Source organism: Mesocricetus auratus, unplaced genomic scaffold (genome assembly GCF_017639785.1).
Source record: "Mesocricetus auratus isolate SY011 unplaced genomic scaffold, BCM_Maur_2.0 Super-Scaffold_100015, whole genome shotgun sequence".
Classification (NCBI taxonomy): Eukaryota; Metazoa; Chordata; class Mammalia; order Rodentia; family Cricetidae; genus Mesocricetus; species Mesocricetus auratus.
The window spans coordinates 31158449-31180840 of NW_024429198.1; positions in this window are offsets into that span (position 1 = coordinate 31158449).

The window sequence follows — 22392 nt, forward strand, 5'->3', positions numbered from 1 at the left end:
GTGACCCGCATCTATCCCTGTCTCTCTCTCTCTGCTTGTCCAGCATGTGCCCTGTCCTCCGCCTAGCGCCACATCCTACACCAGCAAGTGGTCTGTGTCTCCGTGACAAGGCAGCCAGCAAGGGAGTAAAGTACTCAGAGCAAACGGGATGAGTACGCAGGGGCTGCAGAGTCGTGAGCAAGAGAGCAGGGAGGGCAGTTGGGGGTGTGCTAACACCACAGAACGGTGACTGCATTTGCTCCGGCACCCGTGTGTTAGCCACAGACTGACCAGGACCGCACACACGTGCTGCCTCATCCAGGACTGTGTGTGCTGGGAAAAAGTGTGCCCGTAGTCCACCTTCAGAATCTTCTCTCCCTGTCACAGAAGAAAGGGAGCCAGAGAGAGAGAGGCAGCGTGACTCCCTGAAAGGAACTCTTGGCCTCTTGATGGGCAGCGCCTTCTGGGTGGGGTGCTTGGTGTGCCCACACCAGTGTGAGTGACTGGGTGACACTGGGACTGTTGTCTGGCTTCTTGTCTCCACCCCACTAGCGGCAAGACACAAGAAGCCGCGGGCTGTGGCCGTGTTTGGTTCGCCCCCGCCTCTGATTTCTCACCCATCTAACGTGCGAACCGCTACAGCGGCTGTGATCCACGGGTCCAAAGTCATCTGCCCTCTGTTTTGAGTGCAAGTTCTTTCGAGTGAGCTGAGGAAGCCAGTGCTGGGCGAATGCTGGCCACAGGCTGGGAGGCCAGTGTGACACACAGAGGACACGAAGCGAGGGGAGGGGCTCTGGCAGATAAGCCAGCAGCTCTGAGGGTGTCTAGAAATAAGGAGTATGGCTTCCTGCCTGAAGTTCTCTAGTGTTGGGGCACTCAGGGTCTTCCCCCAGCATCTAAAGACTGCGTGCAGGCCTGACCTGTGATTCCCACAGACCCCTTGCAGCTGGGTCCAGTCCATGGTTGCTCTGCCCAGGCAGAGTGATAACCACAGTGAGGGCCTGATCACCCAGTGCTAACCAAAGTGGAGATCAGAGAGGCTCTGCTGACAGAGCACTTGGGTGAATTCTGCTTCCTCACTTGTGACTATACTGACCAGGATCATCTACTGGGCCATGGGTGACCTCTTCCTGGTACAAACAGGGATCCTCCCATCTATGCTCTGTTTGCTGAGGACTTGTAGCATTGACAAACTTCTTAGTGTGTCCATCCTGCCGTGTGACTCTGAAGGACATAGCACTCTGTGTGTCCCCTGGACTCTGGACAGACAAACTCCTGGTGGCATTGCCATCTATCTGAACTCCTTTGCAGGTGGGCCTTCAGAGTGGCATACAGTAGTGTAGGAGTGAACCCCACAAAGCTATCCGCCCATTAGGGCGGGGGCAAGGTAGAGATAAAAGGAAGTGAAAGGAAAAGGGGCTTCCCTTTTCTCCTGGAAGCCAGCCACGCTTTTAAGTCCTGGTCTGTGCGACTCTCTCTCTCTCTCTCTCTCTCTCTCTCTCTCTCTCTCTCTCTCTCTCTCTCTCTCTCTCTCTCTCTCTCTCTCTCTCTGGTAAATAAATATATTGTTTTCCCTATATAGCATTGAATATCGTTATACAGTAGGAGCAAAGGCAGTTTCAATGCTCCCTCGTGGAGATCCCTCCAAGGATTATGTATGAGGGTGCTTGAAAGATAAAGCAGACAGCGCCAGAGTCCCCCGGCACAATATCACAACTGTTTTCCTTCTGCTCCGTGGCCTCTACCCTGATGGCCTGCGAGTCTTTGTGGGCAGCGCTCATCTACTTGGGGAACAAATGCCCACCTGCATACACTGTAATGCTCAGACCCTAGGCCAGGCCCAGTTATTAGGGACCAATGGCCACTATCTCTTTTGGGACAAGGCTTTGCCCAAAAGTGCGATAAGTAAAGAAAGAATCCTAGGACAAGCCCTCATGGACAGGAGATGTGAAAAAGCCACCACGAGTGAGCAGCTAGAAACCAGAGACTAAAGTGATGACCCAGAAGGAACCAAAATGTGTTGACATGCTTCCGTGATATCTCTGTAGAACACCCACCTCCTCTCCCTGAGAGGAGGGAGCAAGCCAAGCAGCCAGTAGGAAAGCCCATAGCACTGAGAAACCACCACCCTGGCTCCTCTTCCCTTAAAGGCTCCCAGGGAAGGACCCGCTTTCCGGCAGATGACGGGTACAGTTTCCTTGGAGGCAACTGAGACGGTGCACAGGAATGTCATGAGGTTGACTCTAAGTCCTGTGCATGTTCCCTGCCAGGATTTCACAAGGCCCCTATGTCAGGGAGGATGTGGAGCAATCTGCAGGTCACTGTGGTCTCCTAGTGAGGGGACATGCTCTACTGAGGCATGTAGCCCGAATCATGAAGAAGTATGGAAGTTGGCTCTGCCTACAAAGTGAAAAGGTGATTCAGAACAGATAAAGAGACCAAGCAGAATGTTCTGGCAACCAGTGTACCCAGAGGATAGAAAGACCTGTTGAGGACAGAACCCCCTGCTGCAGAAGTTCTAGGCATGGGATGGAGGGGTCAGAATTCCTGCCAGACCTCTACTACCTTCACCAGAGGGCCTGGAAAGGTCTCCCCTATCCCATTCTTTGCTGGAACAGGCCACACAGCTTTACCCATAGGGGCCCCAACTATAGCTCTGAGTCTCTTCAACCCACAGCAGAACAACCCAAGACCATCATCCTATGTGGATAGACCCTGGTCTCAAGCCTCATCATCCTATGTGAATGGACCCCATTCTCATCACAACCCCGAGAAGATAATTCTTATCAGTCAGATGGTATCTGCTATGGACCTGAGTCAGAAACTGTCCAAGGGAGCCAAGCGTGATCAGTGCATCTGACTGAGCCCAGGACAGACAGGGAAGAAGCTGGACGTTAATGTCTGATTCCTGGACGTTGGATCAAATACCATGCTCACTGCAGAAGCACATCTACACAACTCCTCCTGACTCAGGTGACCCTGGAGGGCTGACAGTAGTACCCTTGTTTCCACATTGACGTAGAGAGGAGGAGCCATGCTCTGCATCCTCTCCAGGAGCATCTGATGTCTGAGGATGTCCCAGAGATGGTCACTTCCTGGCAGAAACACTAAGCAAGGTCTGGAGGATGTATATGGCAGCCCATCACCAGTGTTTCCTGTGTCTTTCTGCAAAACTTCAAGGAAGGAGTTCCCGGTCCATCCCTGAACTGAGTCCTGGGCCTTTTCTTACTGCCCATCAGATTCCCAGGAACAGAACCTCCATCCTGGTGACCCTGGGACAAGTGCTCTCCCCGTCCTGTAAGGAGTTTCAACCCCTTTACAGCAGCTACTGGACTTCTGTGTGTCTCCCTGGCCTACCCACAGGACCCCACATGCCCAAGGGATGTGTGGTGCCCCCCAATTAGCATTAGAGAAAATAGGCGTCTTCTGTGTGTGCAGCTGGCGCCTGGCCCAGCGACGTGCCTCCTGTTGTCTGGGAAGCTGCTGCTGCAGTAACTGGTGAATTCTCAGGGTCTGAAAGACAAAGGCAAATTCTTCTTCAGGAGAAGGGGCTGCTGTGGAGAGGATGGGCCCCTTCTCGAGGTTGCCATGGCCTCCTCTCTATCTCCCTGTAGGTAGCCCTGGGCTGATGGCACGGAGGCCAAAAAGAGGCAGGGGCTCTGCCTCCCCTGGCCTAGGACTGAGCAAGGCAGTCTCTCCCATCAGGTCCACATGGAGTGCCTCCCCTTGCAGATGCCCTCCCACATCCCGCCATGTGGCTTTGGAGCTTTCCCTTCATCCCCCCTGTACACAGCATCCAAGAGAGACACAGACGAAATGACCTCTCTCTCTCTCTCTCTCTCTCTCTCTCTCTCTCTCTCTCTCTCTCTCTCTCTCTCTCTCGTGAAGGTCAGAGGTGAACCTCAGGAGTCATTCTCAGGAGTCATCTACCTTGGTTTCTTGAGACAGCATCTCTCCCTGGCCTACAGAATGCTGATTAGACTAGGCAGGCTGATCAGCAAGCGCCAGGATCCTCCTGCCTCCGTGTCAACACTGGGATCACAAGAGCGTGCTACCTTACTCAGCTTTTTATGGATTCTGGGGGTCAAACTCAAGTCCTTGAGCTTGTGAGGCCAAGCACTTTACCTAATACTGAGCCATCTCACCAGTCCCAGAATGCACTCTCTGCACATAACAAACAAATGTTGGTCATTTCCTTTTTTTTTTTTTCTGAAATGTCAAATATAGTACAGAAAAACCCTGAACTTGTTGCCATAGTAACCCCTATGACAGTGAGAGCTGGGGTGGGTGTGAAGGTCAGGAAGGATGCTCAGAAAGGGAACTCTTCTGTAGGGTTCTGAAGGACGAGGAGGAGCTTCCAGGAAGGAAGGAAAGGCATAAGGGCATTCCAGGAGGCGCAAAGGCATGTCAGGAGGTGTGGGACACTGTGACCCTGAGGAGTAAAAGCACACAGTGGCATGGGAGGCACAAACTGGAGTGACATCTCCTGAGTCCACGGCATGGGAGTTGGGGCTAGCGGGAGGTGAGGAAAGAGGCAGAAAGGGAGGGGGAGAGGGAGAAAGGGAGGGGGAGAGGGAGAAAGGGAGGGGGAGAGGCAGAAAGAGAAGGAGGGAAGGGGAGGGAAGGGAGAAAGGGAAGGGAGCAGGAGAGAATCAGGGAAAGGAGAAATTAGAGGCTGAGATCAGAGTGATGGGTCTGAAATCCAAAGAACACTGAGGACTGTTACAATTGCCAGGCTCTGGGACGGGGCCTGGAACTGATTCTGCATCATTATTTGTAATAGCCAGATCTTGGAAATAGCCTAGATGCCCCTCAACTGAAGAATAGATAAAGAAAATGTGGTATATTTACACAATGGAGTACTACTCAGTGGTAAGAAATAATGACATTGTAAAATTCGCAGGCAAATGGACAGAACTAGAAAAAAATCCTAAGGGAAGTAACCCAGACCCAGAAAGACAAATATAGTACGTGCTCACTCATTAGTGGATACCAGACATAAAGCAAAAGATACCCAGCCTATAGCCCCAGAGAAGCTTGAACCCTCTTCTAGATACAGATGGAAGCAGATGCAAAAATCCACAACTAAACAATGAACCAAGCTCCTGGAGTACAATCGAAGTGAGAGAGGAGCGATAATATGAACAAAGGAGTCAAGACCATGATGGGGAAACCTACAGAGTCAGCGGACCTGAACTAGTAAGAAATCACTGACTCAGGTCTGACAAATGAAGAACCTGCATAAGACCAAACTAGACTCCCTGAATATAGGTGACAGTGGTGTGACTAAGACAATATGTATGTATGTATGTATGTATGTATGTATATATGTATATATGTATATATTCACCATTTTTATTATATTTTCAGTTCTGGGGAAGCACTCTGCCACTGAGTTACAAACCTGGTGTCAAGTACATACATTTCCTTGGGACCATCTCCATGTTGGTCAGTGTCATCGAAGGACACAAAACACAGCAAATCTGAGATGGGAAACAAGATAAGGAGGTCCATTTTTAGCCTCATTGACCAACTTCCTTTATATGTTATTCAGATCTTCTCGGTGCTTCCAGAGGCAATAATCTCCTACCTACTAGGCTACCAGAAATGTGTGTGCATATACATGAGTTGGTATGTACATTCTAGGATTATATTGGTATATATGCATGTGTATATATGTTTCTGAGTTTCTGTGTAAATGAGTGTATGAGTGTGAACAGCACATACATATGACTATGTATGAGTCATTATCCATATGAAAAGGAAGAAATTTTACAAACCAGCCATGCCTTTGGTGGCATAGCCACTGCTCTGAGAAGATGGACACTATTTAGCTAAAAAAAAAAAAAAAGCTTCAGGCTTGCCTTGAAACCACAGAACAGTGCCCCTGCAGCTCACCCAAGGCCCTGGGTTTCTTGGTCTTCTGTCCACTCAACCTTTAGGTCCCAACAACGATAGCCAGACACAGGAGACAGGTGCACACACTGGGTTGGGTCAACCCAGGTTAAACCACAGAGAGTTAACCATGACCCACAGGCCCATGCTCACAAGGAAGGCTGGCTTCTCGGGAGTAGCAGCCATCCACACAACAAGGAAATACTAGTCCAGAAAGTGTGCAGTTGTCTTATGACTACTCAGAGGATCCGAGCATCTCTAGGACTGGCAAGTTCTAGGTTAGTGCTGCCCAGGCACAGACTTTCCAGAAACACTAGAGAGCTCAGAGCCAAGCAGGCATCTGGAATGCCACGATTTAGAGTTGAACCGGGTTTTCAGCAAAGATGAACTCCTTAGCATATGAGGTGCACACTAACTATAGCAGGCTGGAAGAGGAGGAACGCAAGGACATCAGCTTCTCTACTCTTCTCTCCAGGGACATCAGCTTCCCTACTCTTCTCTCCAGGGACATCAACTTCCCTACTCTTCTCTCCACGACATCAGCTTCCCTACTCTTCTCTCCAGGGACATCAGCTTCCCTACTCTTCTCTCCACGACATCAGCTTCCCTACTCTTCTCTCCAGGGACATCAGCTTCCCTACTCTTCTCTCCACGACATCAGCTTCCCTACTCTTCTCTCCAGGGACATCAGCTTCCCTACTCTTATCTCCACGACATCAGCTTCCCTACTCTTCTCTCCAGGGACATCAGCTTCCCTACTCTTCTCTCCACGACATCAGCTTCCCTACTCTTCTCTCCACGACATCTGCTTCCCTACTCTTCTCTCCACGACATCAGCTTCCCTACTCTTCTCTCCAGGGACATCAGCTTCTCTACTCTTCTCTCCAGGGACATCAACTTCCCTACTCTTCTCTCCACGACATCAGCTTCCCTACTCTTATCTCCAGGGACATCAGCTTCCCTACTCTTCTCTCCACGACATCAGCTTCCCTACTCTTCTCTCCACGACATCAGCTTCCCTACTCTTCTCTCCACGACATCAGCTTCCCTACTCTTCTCTCCACGTGTCCCACGTGTTCCAGGCTGAGGCTGCATAATTTCTCCTGCTAGTTCCAAACAGTATTTGCTGAAGATTCCTCTACCACAAACATTCTACAAAAGCACAAATTTAACAACGTTCTGGCATATTGTTTCTTTTTTTCTCAGCTTCACCCCTACCTGTTTCACCTTCAGTGTAGGGTTCTGCTGCTCAGTCTCCCATTACTATCCCTGTTGCTTCCTCATTATCCTTCAGACTCAGCACCAGACTGTCCTAACGAAGCCTCCTCCAGAAGGGCTAGAGTCTAAGTCTAAGTCTTCTTGAAAAGAGAACACCGGGGAAAGTCAAGGGATGAGGGCAGGGGAAGGAGCAGAGCACCAGCCTTGGTTCCTGGTGGTGGGGGCAGGTTGGAGTGTGAACTGTACCAGCTGTAACCAGCTGATCGACCCAGCAGCAGCAGCAATTCCTGGCTTGGGGGTTGTGACTCCCATTCTGCCGACAGAGATCTCTTAGGGAAACTTCTTTCCAAGCAGCTAGCTAGCTGCAGAGATGTGGGTCTGGGCCTGGGGGTCATCAACTTCCTCCAGATGCCCTCAGCATAGACAGGAACCCACCCAGCATTTCCTGGCCACAGCCGTCCATGGATGGAGATTGTCTGACTCACCAGGTGTGGGGTACATGAAGGGGCTGTCACAGGCATGTTTTTAGAGCCTCAGAGTCAGTGTGGACAGTGGCTGAGGACGAACGTTCCTGTGGGCCCCAGACTCAGCCTTGTCCCATCCCATGGCAGCCAGTTATGGCAGCAAGTGGAGACATCCTGCTGGAGATTTCTGGCCAGGAACACTGTTTCCTTCCCAAAGCCTGTCCTGGAAATGGATGGCTCCAAGGCCTGGTAAGGGCAGGAAGTTGAGGCTGAGGCAGGAAGAGGGACACAGAGGTCAGGGATTTTGTCAACTTCCAGCCACTGCCCCTCGGGGCAGTGAAGTTCCTTCCATCTTGAACTTCTTCTCTATAAAAGGGAGAGGATGGTCCTATGCATCCTGGGGAACATGGGCCTGTAAGGCTATAACTCACCCAGACCTCAGTCAGGTCTTCCAGCCATGACATAGGCTTGTATTTTACTTTATTCCCTGAAAAAAAAATAGATAAAGTGGCTGGTTTGCTGAGGAGCAGACTGTACTGCACACACACACACACACACTCACACATACACACACACATACACACACACAAATACACACATACACACACACTCACACTTACATTTGTGTACCTATGCAGGCACACTCATACTCTGTCTCTGTCTCTCTCTCTCTTGCTCTCTTGCTCGCACGCACGCACGCACGCACGCAAGTACACACACCTGGAAAGCTTTGAACAGCCCCTTTGAAAAGGCAACTCCTACATTGGGCAACTGTGAGGAAGTGAGTAAGAATTAGAGAAGTGTACTTAGCATGATAAGATCTGAGGAAAGCCCAAAGTGTTTCTGGAAGCTTCTGGTGTTTACAAAGGATAAAGAGGAGAGGGTTACCTTTTGTCCACAGCACTCAAGAGACTACCAGAAGAAATCTGAATCTCAGTGACTTCCCAGATCTCAGTCTAACATACAGCCCTGGAGCACTCACCCAGTGTAGATGCATGCTGTAAGAAATATGGTGCCCTGGACAGACCAAATCAAGTGCTGTTCCCAGGCAGCCATCCCCCATGGGCACAGCCTGCCTTGCTCCCAGAACACATCAACCTCACATCCTCTGGGGACAGGCCTGACCGTCACTGCACAGCTCAGAGCCTCCCCTTGAGCCACTCAGGATGTACTGAGCATTATAATGGGACTGCCCTTCGAGGTAGGGAGCCCAGGATGTTTCCCACCAGAGGAAATGCAGTTGTAGACCAGGTTCCCTACAGCCTCCCCAAACACATCAGGGAAGGCAGACCAGGTCCCCTACAGCCTCCCCAAACACATCAGGGAAGGCAGACCAGGTTCCATTCAGCCTCCCCAAACACATTGGCACCTAGCATGATCAAATTCTGAAGGGTTGCACACAGCTGAAAGAAAAATGTGAATGAGCTGTTGCTCGGGGTAGAATATCAACCTTGTGTGCTTGAGGCTCTGGGTTCCCAAAACAAGAAAACAAAAACAGCAGAGCTTTACAATTAAGGCATTATCAGTATAAGAGTAAATAATCCTCACTTCAATAAAGAAGTCTGTTTTCATATTGTATTCTGGTTGGGCCATCTTATACATAGGAGCATTTTAGACTAAAGACACCTCATTGTCACTTGGGGGGAGGGGGGAGGAGTCGGCAGACATCAGCTTTCCAGATCCTCCTCTTCCCTCCCTCACAGCCCTTCGGTCATGTCTCTGGCCTGCAGCTTAATGAACAGTAACTGAAACTCACCCACATTGGGTCAGGATACAGAGAAGTAACGGAGATGCTGCGAGCCGGAGATGTTTACCAAGGACCTGACGTGATGACCCAGACCAAAACAAGTTCCCATGCATCTGTGTATGCAGTGTGCAAAGTTGGACCTGGAGAAACTTCTATTTGGCATGTACACCGTGTGCTGTTGACTTGATTCAGATGCACCCCATCCTACTTAAATGACCTTACTGAGACATGCCCCTCCAGCAGATCACCAATGTCTACTTAAAACCCATCCATATTAGCTGGAGACATGGCTCTCATTAAAGTCCCTAAATCTGGATTCCCAGCACCCACATAAAAGCTGAGTGTGGCCCTTTTCCTCCTACCGGGTTGCCTTATCCAGTCTTAATATGAGGGGAGGTGCCTGCTCTTATTGCAATTTGATGTGCCTTGTTGGTTGATAACCCTGGGAAGCCTGTCCCTTTTGAAGGGAAAAGAGGAAGAGTGGATTGGAGGTGGAGGGGTGGGGGAAAGTGACTGGGGGGGGGGGGACAGAAAACTGTGGTCAGGAGAAATTTTTTAAAAAAAAGTCTGAGTGTGAGCTTGGGGTGTAAGTGTGAAGGCAGGTCCATCCTAGGCTTGCTGACCAGCCCATCCAGATTAACCAGTGAGTTCTAGGTTCAGTGAGACATCGGATTTCAAAACATAAGCAGCTGAAGATGTCTAAGGTCAATGTACACACACCTGCATGCACACATTTACACACACTCAGCATACATGTCTTAGTAGTCAGGGTTTTGTTGCTGTGAAGAGACACCATGATCACAGCAACTCTTATAAAGGAAAACATTTAACTGTGGATGGATTACAGTTCAGAAGTTTAATCCAGTATCATCTGTGGTGATATCTTTCTTGCACAAATAAAGCCTGTCTGGGGATCAGAGAATGGAGCTTGCCACTAGCTAACCATAGAGTTGTGGAGGTCTGTACAGACAGATAGGAAGTGACATAGCTGAGCAGAAACAGAATATAAGTGGGGAGAAACAGGACATCGCTCTCTTCTCTGCTGAGACACTTAGGAGACAAGGTGTGGCAGCAGCTTGCTCCTTCTCTCTGATCTCTCAGCATTTTCCTCTATATCTGACTCTTACCTTTTATTATCTAGACCAATTAATAACTCCATTTACAATCATCATGGTGGGAGGCATGACTGTATGTAAGCAGACATGGTGCTAGAGAGGTAGCTGAGAGTTCCACATCTGAGTCTGCAGGCATCAGGAGGAGAGTGAGCCATTAAGCCTGGCCTCAACTCCTGAGACCTCAAAGCCTACCCTCAGTGACACACTTCCTCCAACAAGACCTCATCTTCTAATAGTGCCATTCCCTATGGGCTATGGTGGGCCATTTTTATTCAAATCATCACAACGCACATATACGACACCCACAAATCTGTCTACCTGTAAGACATCTGAAACCATAAGGGATTCTACAGCACCTGGCACATGGTTTTGGATGTGCACACGTGTCCTTCAATGCCCCTTGGCCCCAGGGTTGTATCTCACAAGGCCCAGAGCTGTGCCAGTCCCCTTTCCTCAGGACTAGTCAGTCACCTGTTCTTCCACAGGGGTCCTGGCCTTCAGTCCTTTCTCCTCTGCTGGCAAAAGAATCATTCCCAAGAGAACAATCGCCCTTGACAAGGAGATGAGAGCAAGGGTCAATATGACAAAAGGTGTGAGGGCCCTGGGCCACCACACTTTACCTTCTATAGTACACATTGAAGACTATCTGAACTATCCTCAAAGCTGTGGTTCAAGACAAAGACTCTACAGGGTAAGAGGCCCTATAGGGTAAGAGGTCCCCAAATGACCTGCTAACTGCACCTCCACCCTGACCTCTGTTCTGTGGCCTGGGACAAGATTACTTGGTGTTTATGTCCCAGAAGGAAGTGAGGGAAATGCCCACCACCTCCTTTCCCATAACTGATTTCCAAATATGAAGCCAGCTGAAGTCTAGCATGCTAACATGAAGGCTTAGCACCACTTGAAGTATGCTCAAGTACAGCAATCCAACAACGGGCCACATGAGGCAGGTCACTCCAGCCCAGAAAACCCTGTGCTCCATCAGGTCACTGAACTTCACTGGATGGTGAGGACTCCTGTTCACTACCCACAGCTAGCCAGGAGATTTGGCTCATCCCTAACCAGGAGCTTCCTGTTCTTTATAGGTCAGAGGTCCCAGGGGAAAAAAAAGGGAGTCCCACCCTGTGTGGTCCTATCAGTGGGCTAGCAGATATCTCCGCCCAGTCTCCAACACCCACAAGCCCATAGGATTATCTAAACAAGCCTATCACGGAGTCCAAGGCTCACCTACTCCAGTCATCTGAAGCCTCCTGCCCTGCTCTACTTCACGTGCAGATCTATGTGGCCCTGCATGGAGAGCATCTGTGTCATCTATCCTGCATTGCACACTCGGCTGTCTTACACTATGAGGGCAACACTGACGTAAAGAAGTGGCCAACACATAGCCTTCTGGGTCCAACGGACCCAGCCTTCAGGTCAGCCAGAGCCTTGCTGCACCCTTCCCCCACCCCACTGCTGTGGGCTTCGGGGAGGCTCATTGCAATTCTCACCGGTTTTCCTGCCAGGGAACCGTCCAGACAGCCCAGGTTCATAGCCAAATAAAACATGGTCTGGAAGAGCAAAGGACAACCTCACAGATGCAGCATTCATGTCAGACTTGGGAGTGGTGGGGGCCCCTCTAGCCTCAATGGCAGGGAGGTGTGACTTGAGCCAATGTTTGCCTGAGAAAGAGAGCTGGCTGGGCACACACACTTCAGGGAGTAAAGGAAAAGGGCATCCCGAAGAGCCAGGGAGGACTGTTGGGGTCCAGCAAACTTCAGACCCTCAGATTCAGGGGTGTCCTCTTGACCTGCTGAGCTAAAAGTAGGGTTCATACTGCCCAGCAGACTGACCTAATGAAGGCACTTTCTCCCCCAGGCACCCGTCTGTGAATCCATCGCCCACAGGCCATGGAGGGGGGACAGGAATCTCCCTGTCCGAAGCTGGGAAGGCCAGGGACAGAGGGCTTTTTGTTGTGCTGAGATTTCCAGAGCAAAGCTGGCTCCCAGTCTGAGTGATTTTGCTCCATAGGCGAGAGGTTTGGCCGGTGCCCAGCTGGGGACAGAAGGATCTGTGTGTTCAGTTGGGGCCACATCACTGCCCAGCTGTGGTGGGAAAGCAGGGCGGCTGTTCACGAAGCTCTGACTTGTTGAATGAAGTCTGGTTTTCCAGAGTAACTGACATCAGGCTGTGCCAACTGCCTGCCCAGAGATGATGCTCAGTTTATAAATGAAAATATGAGAACCTATGGTTTGCTCCCACCCCCCCGCAAAGCTCACACACACAAAGCTGAATGGAGTAATTAAGACAAAATCCTACTCTTCTAAAAAGCTTTCAGCTACGGAATTCAGTGCCAAGCCGTAGTTAGAAATGAGCCTCTGCTGACGTTATCAGCCCCACGAAAAGCCACCTATCATGAAGGTGCTGACACCACCAGACACCAAGGCCACATTGAGATGCCAAATCCCATCAGCTTTGTTCTGAAAGGAGAAAGCTTGGCCATGAGCTATCATCCCCCGACAGAATGTGAAAACGCTGTTGCTGTAGAGGGTCTCGTTAGGACAGCGAACTGACGGCCAAGTATAAAGTAGAGTTGAAAAGGTTGACAATGTTAAAATATGAAACCATCACCTATTAAATACTTGTAAACCACTCCCTTTTGTTTTTTGAGAATTCCATTCATAAACACAGATATCTAATATGTATCCATCCCTCTCTAACAAGTAAGCAAACAGGGACGTGAACCCTGGCCCTCCAAGTCTGATGCTCTACCAACTGGGCTATCCAATCTCTTAAACATTTGTGAATTTTCTTGGCATCTCACAGCTGCCACATACCCCAACCCAGCCCCCAGGTCCCATTGTCCTTGACCAGGTGATTTCTCACTGATAAGAGGTGCCAACCACTGAGAACCAGCCCAAGGCCTCTGGAAAGGAAAAATCAGACTATGGCAGAGGAGAGGAGGAACAGAAACACAGAGTGGGACCACAGGGACAGGGGAGATTGAAAACAACCCATGCTTCTGATTACAGCTCAGGCATGGACTTTGTAACTACACAGAATGAGGAAACAACCAGTCTCATGAGGCAGAAATAACACCCACCATCACCATTACCACAACCACCATCCACCACCACCATCATCACCACCATCACCACCATCATCACCACCACCACAACCACTATCACCATTACCACCACCACCACCACCACCACCATCACCACCACCACCACCATCACCACCACCATCACCACTATCACCACCACCACCACCATCATCACCACCACCACCACCATCACCATCATCACCGCCACCACCACCACCACCACCACCATCACCACCACCACCACCATCACCATCACCACCACCACCACCACCATCACTGCCACCACCACCACCACCACCACCATCACTGCCACCACCATCACCATCATCACCATCACCATCACCATCACCACCACCACCACCACCACCATCACTGCCACCACCATCACCATCATCACCATCACCACCACCATCACCACCACCACCATCATCACCATCACCACCACCACCACCACCATCACCACCATCATCACCATCACCACCACCACCACCATCACCATCACCACCATCATCACTGCCACCACCACCACCACTACCACCATCACACTGCTTCTCTGACCTCATGTGGTTTATACTTGATGGCACCAGAACCCTTGCCTGGGCTAACCTATGGGGTCCCCACAGCTGGGATGGAAGAAACCCAGAACACAGCCTGTTTCCACAGGCTCGCACAATAAGGGTTCACTGGTGTTGGTGGCTTAGGGAAGCGCTTGGAGCAACACTGTACCCACATTGTCTTGGGAGGTGTGTTGCCCTGGGGATTGGCACCTGACATGACTTCTATGCCCCCTGCCTCAGCCTCTGAGTCCTGCAAGCAGGACCTGGTTTCCCACTGCAGCAGGAGACAGCTCAGTATGGTCTCTTCTCCTTGAGGTGTGCAGGGTTCATGAGGTGGGTGAGCACAGGCTCTAGAGCTGTCTGAGGTGGGGAGAACTACCATAGGCTGGAGTAGCACCAGATCTCCTGCGTCCTGGGGAAGGAGCTGTAGGTCTTGAGGGAAGGGAAACCTGCTTTATGAAGGCCCAAGCCTCAGGAGACTAATGGAATCTTGGGTGAGGAACGTCCTTCAGCACCACACTGCCAACAAAATTAAAAGAGGATGTTCCAAATAGGAAGGCCCTTCCAGAGCATTCGATAAGTCAAGTCAGTGGTTAAAGTCTGGAAGGTGAAGTGAGCCACCTCTATACTGACTGTGAACTGTAGTAAAAAGTCAAGAGCGCTTCAAATACCCCCCCAACAAGCAGAGTCTCTTAGGAGACCTCGGCCGAAGGAAGGACAGACCCTCTCCCAGCTAGCCAAGAGGCAGCATGAGGATTTGAGTCTCAGGAATCAGTTTTGACTGCCATCTGTAATATTCTCATGGCATATATAGTTCAGGAACCTGGGCTTCTGGGACCTCATGCCTGGTGCTGGTGACCTCTGACCCCAGGCTGCTCTGGTCACTTTGTGAGACTTCTGGGACTTGTTCGGTGTGTGGCCTCAGCAGGCCCACAGGGCCACCAGGTGGACACACCCTCTCTCTGAGTTTTCACTTGAAAGTGACTCCCTAGGAGGATGGCCACTTTGCCCCGCCAGCACCCTGCAGTGGGGTCCTAACCTCACCTCCAGCCTTCTCTCTGCCCTTGCTCTCTGGGCTACCTCAGCCGTGTTTTACCCACACTCCGGGGCCGAGCAGCACCCAGCATTCCTCTTGCACGCTTCCTCCTCACGCATGTGAAATCCATCTGCATGTGAGGGTCTGATAGGACACTTGTAAATGGAGACACTTTTTCACTTGGGTTAGAGAGATGTTTCAGGGGCTAAGAGCACTGGCTGTTCGTCAGAGGACCCCGGTTTTGTTTCTAGCACCCACGTGGTGGCTCAAAACCATCTGTAGAGTTCCAGGAGATCCAACACACTTTTCCGGCCTCTACAAGCACTACACATGCTACATGGTGTACATACAAGCATGCAGGCAAACACACACACATAAATATAAATAATCTCTAGAAACTCTATAACTGAATCAAAGAAAAACAATAGGGAAGAGAAATCAGAGAAGACAGTTAAGTCAGCACCTTAGAAACGGCTTGAATGACAAAACAAAAAGGTTTGCAAGGATATTACAATGTAAAGATGCTGGCTGGCTTTGCTTGTAGCTTTTGCTAGAGTTCAACATTCTGAAGTGTTAGTTCCTAGATGTAGCTTCCATGGAACATTTTTATGTTTCGGCTTCCTCAGCGTGTCTTTACCTGCAGACCCATGCTGCTTAACAAACCTGCACCAGCTTTCTCTGACTCAGAGAAACACCAGAGATAAACCTATAAAGAGAAGTGAGTTACTTTGTATCTCGTTTGGGTCCATGTTTGTCTGTGCCTGTTGCTTTGGGGGCTATATTGAGGCGGCACACCATAGTGGGAACCCAGGACACAGGTCAGAGCAAGAGTTTTGAGATCTGGCTCTGCTCTGCTCTAAGTATCTCCATGTTGCATGAAACTATGAATTTTTCTGCCTGTGCCTTTCCTTGAGAGACTTCACAAGGAGCCTTTGAGTCTGTTTTGAGGTTGGGGGATAATTGCTCTCCCAATGTAAACAGCACCATCCATGCAGCACAGTCTAATAAAGAATTTATTCCTGATAGTGAAAAGGATACCAGCCTATGAATTTATCAAGGGGAACTGAGACAGTATGATCACATGGGCATATCAGAATCCTATCTGGGAAACCAGACCCACAAAGGGCTATAACTTCCTCACACCTGGACCTCATAAAGTGATATACATTCAACATTGCAGTGGCCATCCACCAACCTAGCTAGCATCCGCCAATACCTCATGTGTGCATGAAGGGCCCACAGGACTGTCCCTGGGGCTTCAGCTCAACTCTGTCCCCCAATGTTAGTGTGCCCTATTGGACTGTAGCCTATCCACCAGCGCTTCTTGCCCATTTGGACCTGAACCCACAGCTTCATGCTCCAGCATGGCTCTGCCCACTCATCTCTCCAGCTGACCACACCTTTGATCTCAACCCTGACTCTCCTTCAGACTGATTTCTAACAGCAACAGCTTCTGCTCTGTGGCTGCTTCTGTGTTCTGTCTCTTAGCAGTAGATTCTACCTCTTACATTCTTCCATAGCCTCTTTAACCAATAATCATTCTGCAAGCCACATATGTACACATAGCTATATAGATATATTTACTTTGTGCTGTGTGATATCAGAGTCAATATCAGTAATTAAAATTGAAATAAAAGAATCTAAGGGGGATGGATGCTCACGCTATGAATCCCAGCTCTCAGGAGGCAGAGGTAGGTAAGTCTCCCGAGTTCAAGACCAACCAGGTCTATACACTGACTTCCAAACCAGCCAGGCAGCCAAGGCTACAAAGTAAGGCCCTGTCTCAAAAGGCCAAAGGGGGGTGGGGGAGAAGAAGAAGAACCTACATTTGCCCCTTAAGATTTTCATGGAAAGTGGGATTATCTGGGAAATGGCTGCTCTTGAAATTGCTGCACTCTGTGAATTTGTTGTTCCTCAATAAATTCTAACATGGTGACAAGCCACAGACATGTTAGTCTCTGTTTCTGTCAATGACGCACTCACCATGAAAATCATTCATTTTGAGGCCAGGAGACAAAACGGGGAAGAGGAACCAGCTGAGGCCCTGCTGTCCCCTCGAGGGGACGGCCCAACAACTTAGAGTCCCAGTGGGCCCTATGCCTCAATGAGTGCGCTGCCTCCCCCAGCACTGCCCCCAGGACCTGTGGAGGGTACTTAGGCCAGGCCTGAGGCCTCACTCTAACAGGTGGCAGTACTGGGGGTTCCAAGAACACACAGACCTTCAGCAAAGAAGGCCTCTCCTCACTCCCAATGTCCTCTGTCCCAAAACTGACCCCCAGTGCATTTGTGAAAATTCTTTCCCAGGGAAGATAGAATTGATGTCCATCCCTCCTCCTTAGGTCCCAATGACAAACTTCATTCTGGGGATCCAATGAGTTTGTTGGGCTTCCTTATAGAGTAGAGGTGAGGATTTACTTACAAGGGTGTGGTCCCCCCCCAACAGAACATACCCAAAAAGCCTTTACCCAGCAGGAATGAGAGGTTCTCTAGTAATAGCATAGACAAGCCCCCCCCTAGTCTGGCCTGTCTAGGCCACCTGCAATTAAGGCGGAGTTGTATTAGAAAAAGTCAAACCTAGAGTCTGATGAAGGCACACTAAGTGTACAGTGCTTGCCTCTCTTTAGGTGACAGCTGGTGAGGCCCAGCTTTTCCTAAAGTCACAGCCGCAGTTCACCATGTGACACTGAAGAAAGTATGGCTGGTTCCACAGCCTCATAATCCCTGCCTAAATTGGCTTTCAAGCACAAGTCTCATTCATGAAGAACGCAGTGGTTGTTTTTGCCACTCCTAAACTTCCCACTTGTTCTTGAGAAGACTAGCAACTCTAGGAGACAGACAGGAAGCATAGGGTAGGATGCCCAGTTCTGTTCCGGGCACAAGTACTCAGTCTTGCTTTAAGAAAGCCCTCGAAGGCAGTTCCGCCTGCCCTATAACAGAGAAGGGTGGGGAGGCAGAGAAGGATGACCACCGAAAGATCCAGGGGCTGAGACCAGAAGGGCAATGGTTATGCTGTGACCTGACCCTAGTGTTGAGCGGCACTCAGGTGATGACAGGTGAGCTGTGACTGTACCTAGTACCCGAGCTTTGGAAACAACAGTGGATTCCCAAAGTGTGTCAGAGCCAACCCATCCACTCTAAATACAGCAAAGAGACCAGGAACAACGTGTTGCCTTGGGGAATGTTTGTCTAAAGCATAACTGAGCACTACAGTGCGCTCAGGGACACTTGGTTACAGCTCAGAGTCTGCAAGCAAACACTCAGTTCAACTGGAGAAGCACCTGCCAAAACACACACCCACTCTGGGTCACCAGTACATTTTAAAATACAGATATTAAGAAAAAATTCACCAGTGACATGAAACATGTGTCCTTCAGCTCTGATTGCACGAGAGTTCTAAGAAGGGAGGGCACATCCCACCTTGTCACAGAATGGGGTTCAAGCATCCTTCCCTTGCTCAGTGTCTGATGGCTATGCCGCCATGCCGTCCCCTTAAAGCCAAGTGGCTTGAGAAGCCTGTGATCTTCAGAGACTCTTGGCCCGGTCCACTCATGCTGGAACTATGTACAAGGGTTCTATTCAGACAAATACCATCACAGTGAAGAGCCAGATAGGAGCCCCTGGTGTGTTATCAGACCATGTGCATCTGCTCAAGACCTCTGCTTGCAGGAGCATGAGTGTGTATGTAGTACAAACTTACCTGTGGGCCAGCAGGCATGCATACCAGCGTGTATGTAAGATATAAATGTGTGGATACAGGTGTGTCTAGTTGGCTCAGGAGTGGTTACAGTTTCCTGATCATCTTCATGTGGTTCCTAGGAGTCACAGGGAGCTGTCACACACACACACACACACACACACACACACACACACACACACACACACACACCCCTAGGATGGTATCCACTATCCAGTCCTACTTGGGACAGAAGGAAGGAGCAGGAGGGAGAGGGGTGCACCCCATACATTCCACCCTTTACCTAGTGATATGGCAGTGTGATACAGACCTGGCAGGCCTGCCCTGGAATGTCACAGGGCCAGTTGCTACAGCTTTGATAACCCATCACCCTGAGGTCCCCTAGATCCTCTTCCAGCCCTTCCCAGACTGCTCTGTGGGGACTCTCCCTGACTGCTGGGGGTAATTCCCTCTCTCTCCCCAAGGCTCTGGGCTCATGCGGATGATAGGGCATTAGTTTGCAGAGGGGACCTTTTGAGTCTTAAGAGTCTGCTCAGCCTGAGCTGATGCAAAAATAGTAAAGTATTAATGAAAATGAAGACATGTGTAGGTAAATCCTTCTAAAGTTTTTTTCTTCTCCAAAGGAATCTTTCCATTTTGTTCTCAGACAATGACTACTACATGACCTAAATGTCTTGGTGGTTTTGAGCCAAAAACCACATCATCATTAAGAATCATCTGCTAATCCATACATCATTTCAGACAAGTCTAACCTGCACCCTGCAAGCCACCTGTGGCAAGAAATAGCCAGGAATGTAGCCAAAAGTTTTTTAAAAAAAAATGAAAACGTAAAAACATTATGCGGTTTCCTTTGTCATTTGTTGTAACCTGATGCCGTGGTTCTCCCAGTGAACCCTGTGGGTGATCATTTCACATGTCAAACAGAGAAAGGTGTGCACCCCGGTTAATGAACTCTGCCCCAGACTTTAGACCATGAACAGCTGAGAAGTTGGAGCTTCCGAGATGGTGTACCACCAAGGTAACAAAGGCTGCCTGAAGGAGGAGCATAAAGCAGCTCTAGAGGCCAGAAAAAGCAGGGCACAGGGAAAAATCAAAAGGGACAGACCTACAGGGTTAGACCCAGGAGACTGGAGCACCAGAGCCTGCAGGGATCCCTGTGGTGGAGGCAGTACAGGGAAAGGGACCAAGGGGTCAGGCAGAGAGGTCTTTTCAGTGAAGGCAGTGGGGCTGGGAGGCGCTGCAAATCGAGTCTCCAGGGGAGTTAAAAGGTTTCCTAAGTCTATTTGGCCTGCAAACACAAGTCCCAGGGCCATGGGCTTTGCTTTCTTACCCCCAGCATCCCAGTAACCTCAAGGCTAGCAGCAGAGAAACCAAAACAATGGCAATCCCTGTTAAAGCTTTACTTCTTTACATTTACCAAGGGTAGAGGCATCCAGCCTACCTGGGATGGCAGGCCCTCCCTCAGGCCCAATCCTCTCTCTGTTGTTGCTCTGTTGGCAAGGAGAGCTGTGTAAGTAAATCATTATGTTCTGTTTTACAACGAGGTGTGTTTAGAGCTCACCAGAGTCACAGATAAGCAGGAGGCACTGGGCCCCTGCATTCCCTAGTCAGTGGCCGGCGCTGGCTTACCTGAACACTTTTTTTTTTCTTATAATTAAAACATCACAGACAGTCTGCTAGGTGACTGAATACACGTGTCTTGAGTCCCAGGAAGATGGGTAATTTGGGATGGGGACTGAACCAACTGTCAGTTTGTACTTCCCTGAAGACTTCAACCAATGAGGAATTCGGGAGCAGGGAAATGCAATTAGGAGCATGAAAACCATTGTTTTGTGCCAGATTAGTGTACCAACCCTTTCTGCTTTTTCTCAAGCTGATGCCTGGAATTTCAAGATTGAAAAATAAACTGCCTGGCTTTTGCTACTCCGAGTCTTTAGCGCTTTCATTATGAAGGGAGGATCATTGTTTCTCACCGGTTGTCATTTCCACTGTTGTTTCATAACCAGACACAAGTGTTGTGGCTTCAGCCATATCTTCTACTTTCTAGCCTGCATGGAGATATTCTCCTCTTAAAGGTACTTTCCAAAATGCAATGAATCTTGGGCTTATGTCTCATTTGCTACCAGAACCTAATCTCATGACCATACTCCCAAGTCAGGTAAATGTATTCTACCCTGGGTGCGCTGAGTAGTTTTATGTCGACTTGACCCAAATTAAAGCCATCTGAGAGGAAGGAACCTCAATTAAGAAAGTGCCTCCATAAGATTGTAGGCAGGGTGTAGGCAAGCCTGTAGGGCATTTTCTGAGTTAGTGATTGATGGGGAGAGCCCAGCCCATTGTGGGTGGTGCCAATCCTGGGCTGAGCAATCGATGAGGAGTAAACCAGTAAGCAGCACTCCTCCATGGCCTCTGCATCAGCTCCTGCCTACAGGTTCCTGCTCTGTTTGAGTTCCTGTCTTGACTTTCTTCAGTGATGAACAGTGATAGTGCAGTGTAAGCCAAATACATTCGTTCTTCCTCCTTTGCCTGCCCTGGTGTGGGCCCGTGCACTGGTGATGAGTTCAAAGAGGACTCAGAAATTCAGAATTCGGTGGGTGTGCAATGCCTGTTGGGCCTTTCTCCAAACAGAGCTGTTTCCCCAAATGCATGGGCTAAAACTGTACCCCTAGGGGACAGGAAAAGACTGAGGAACTAGACAGTGGGGAAGATATTCAGAGGATGGATCCTAAAGACAGGTTCAGAGAGCTGCCTCACTCCTGGAGAAGGTGTCCTCTCTAAACCAGAAAGCAGGCCTTCACCAGACACTATAATCCACTGGCACCTTAACTTCCAGGAGAGTGAGAAGCAAATGCCTGGCCTTCAAACTGCATGATCTGTGGTGTTCTGTGACTAAGACAGACCACAGACCAGTATGTGAGATCAACACTGAGTATGTGGTTTTGGTTGGCTCCAGAAGGTCATACACTGGACAATATCTGATGCTTGGTGAGAGAACAGCATGTGAGACTCAAGTCCAGCCAGAACAGTGGGCAGAAGAGTGTGGGGGAGGGGGCTCAGAGGGTGCCCCAAGAACACTATGTTCACAGGATGAGGCAAGAGCAACACAGAGGGAGGCAGGCTTTCAGGACAGCTAGCTGTGAGGTCCTAGAGATCTAGATAATAAAGTAGGCAAGGGCCTGGGGCCCAGCAGTGGCTAAGGAGATTAGAGCCAGATTCTGGAGGCAAGAGGGGCATCAGAAGCAACTCCATCTACAGTTTCCAGACTGACACAAACATAAGTCAGCAATTCCTCTCACTGCCTTTACTTGGCCATCTGCTGCTGTGGACATAAGCGGGGCCAGCAGACAAGTGTGAGACTAAGCAGACGCTTGTAGCCAAGACACTTTAACCTCGATATTCTTCCCTCTGCAGAACTCAAAACTCCATGAACCAGCTCTGCGGTGTCTTCCTGGTGGAGGAACATTGGCTCCTTAGACAAAAAGTGTCTGACACAGTCTGCTTCCATACACTGACACACTCAGAGACATAGAAATGTGGCTTCCCCCAGGCAGTGAAGAATGCTGAGACATCAGATTACATTTACTTTAAGGAATGGTGTTGTC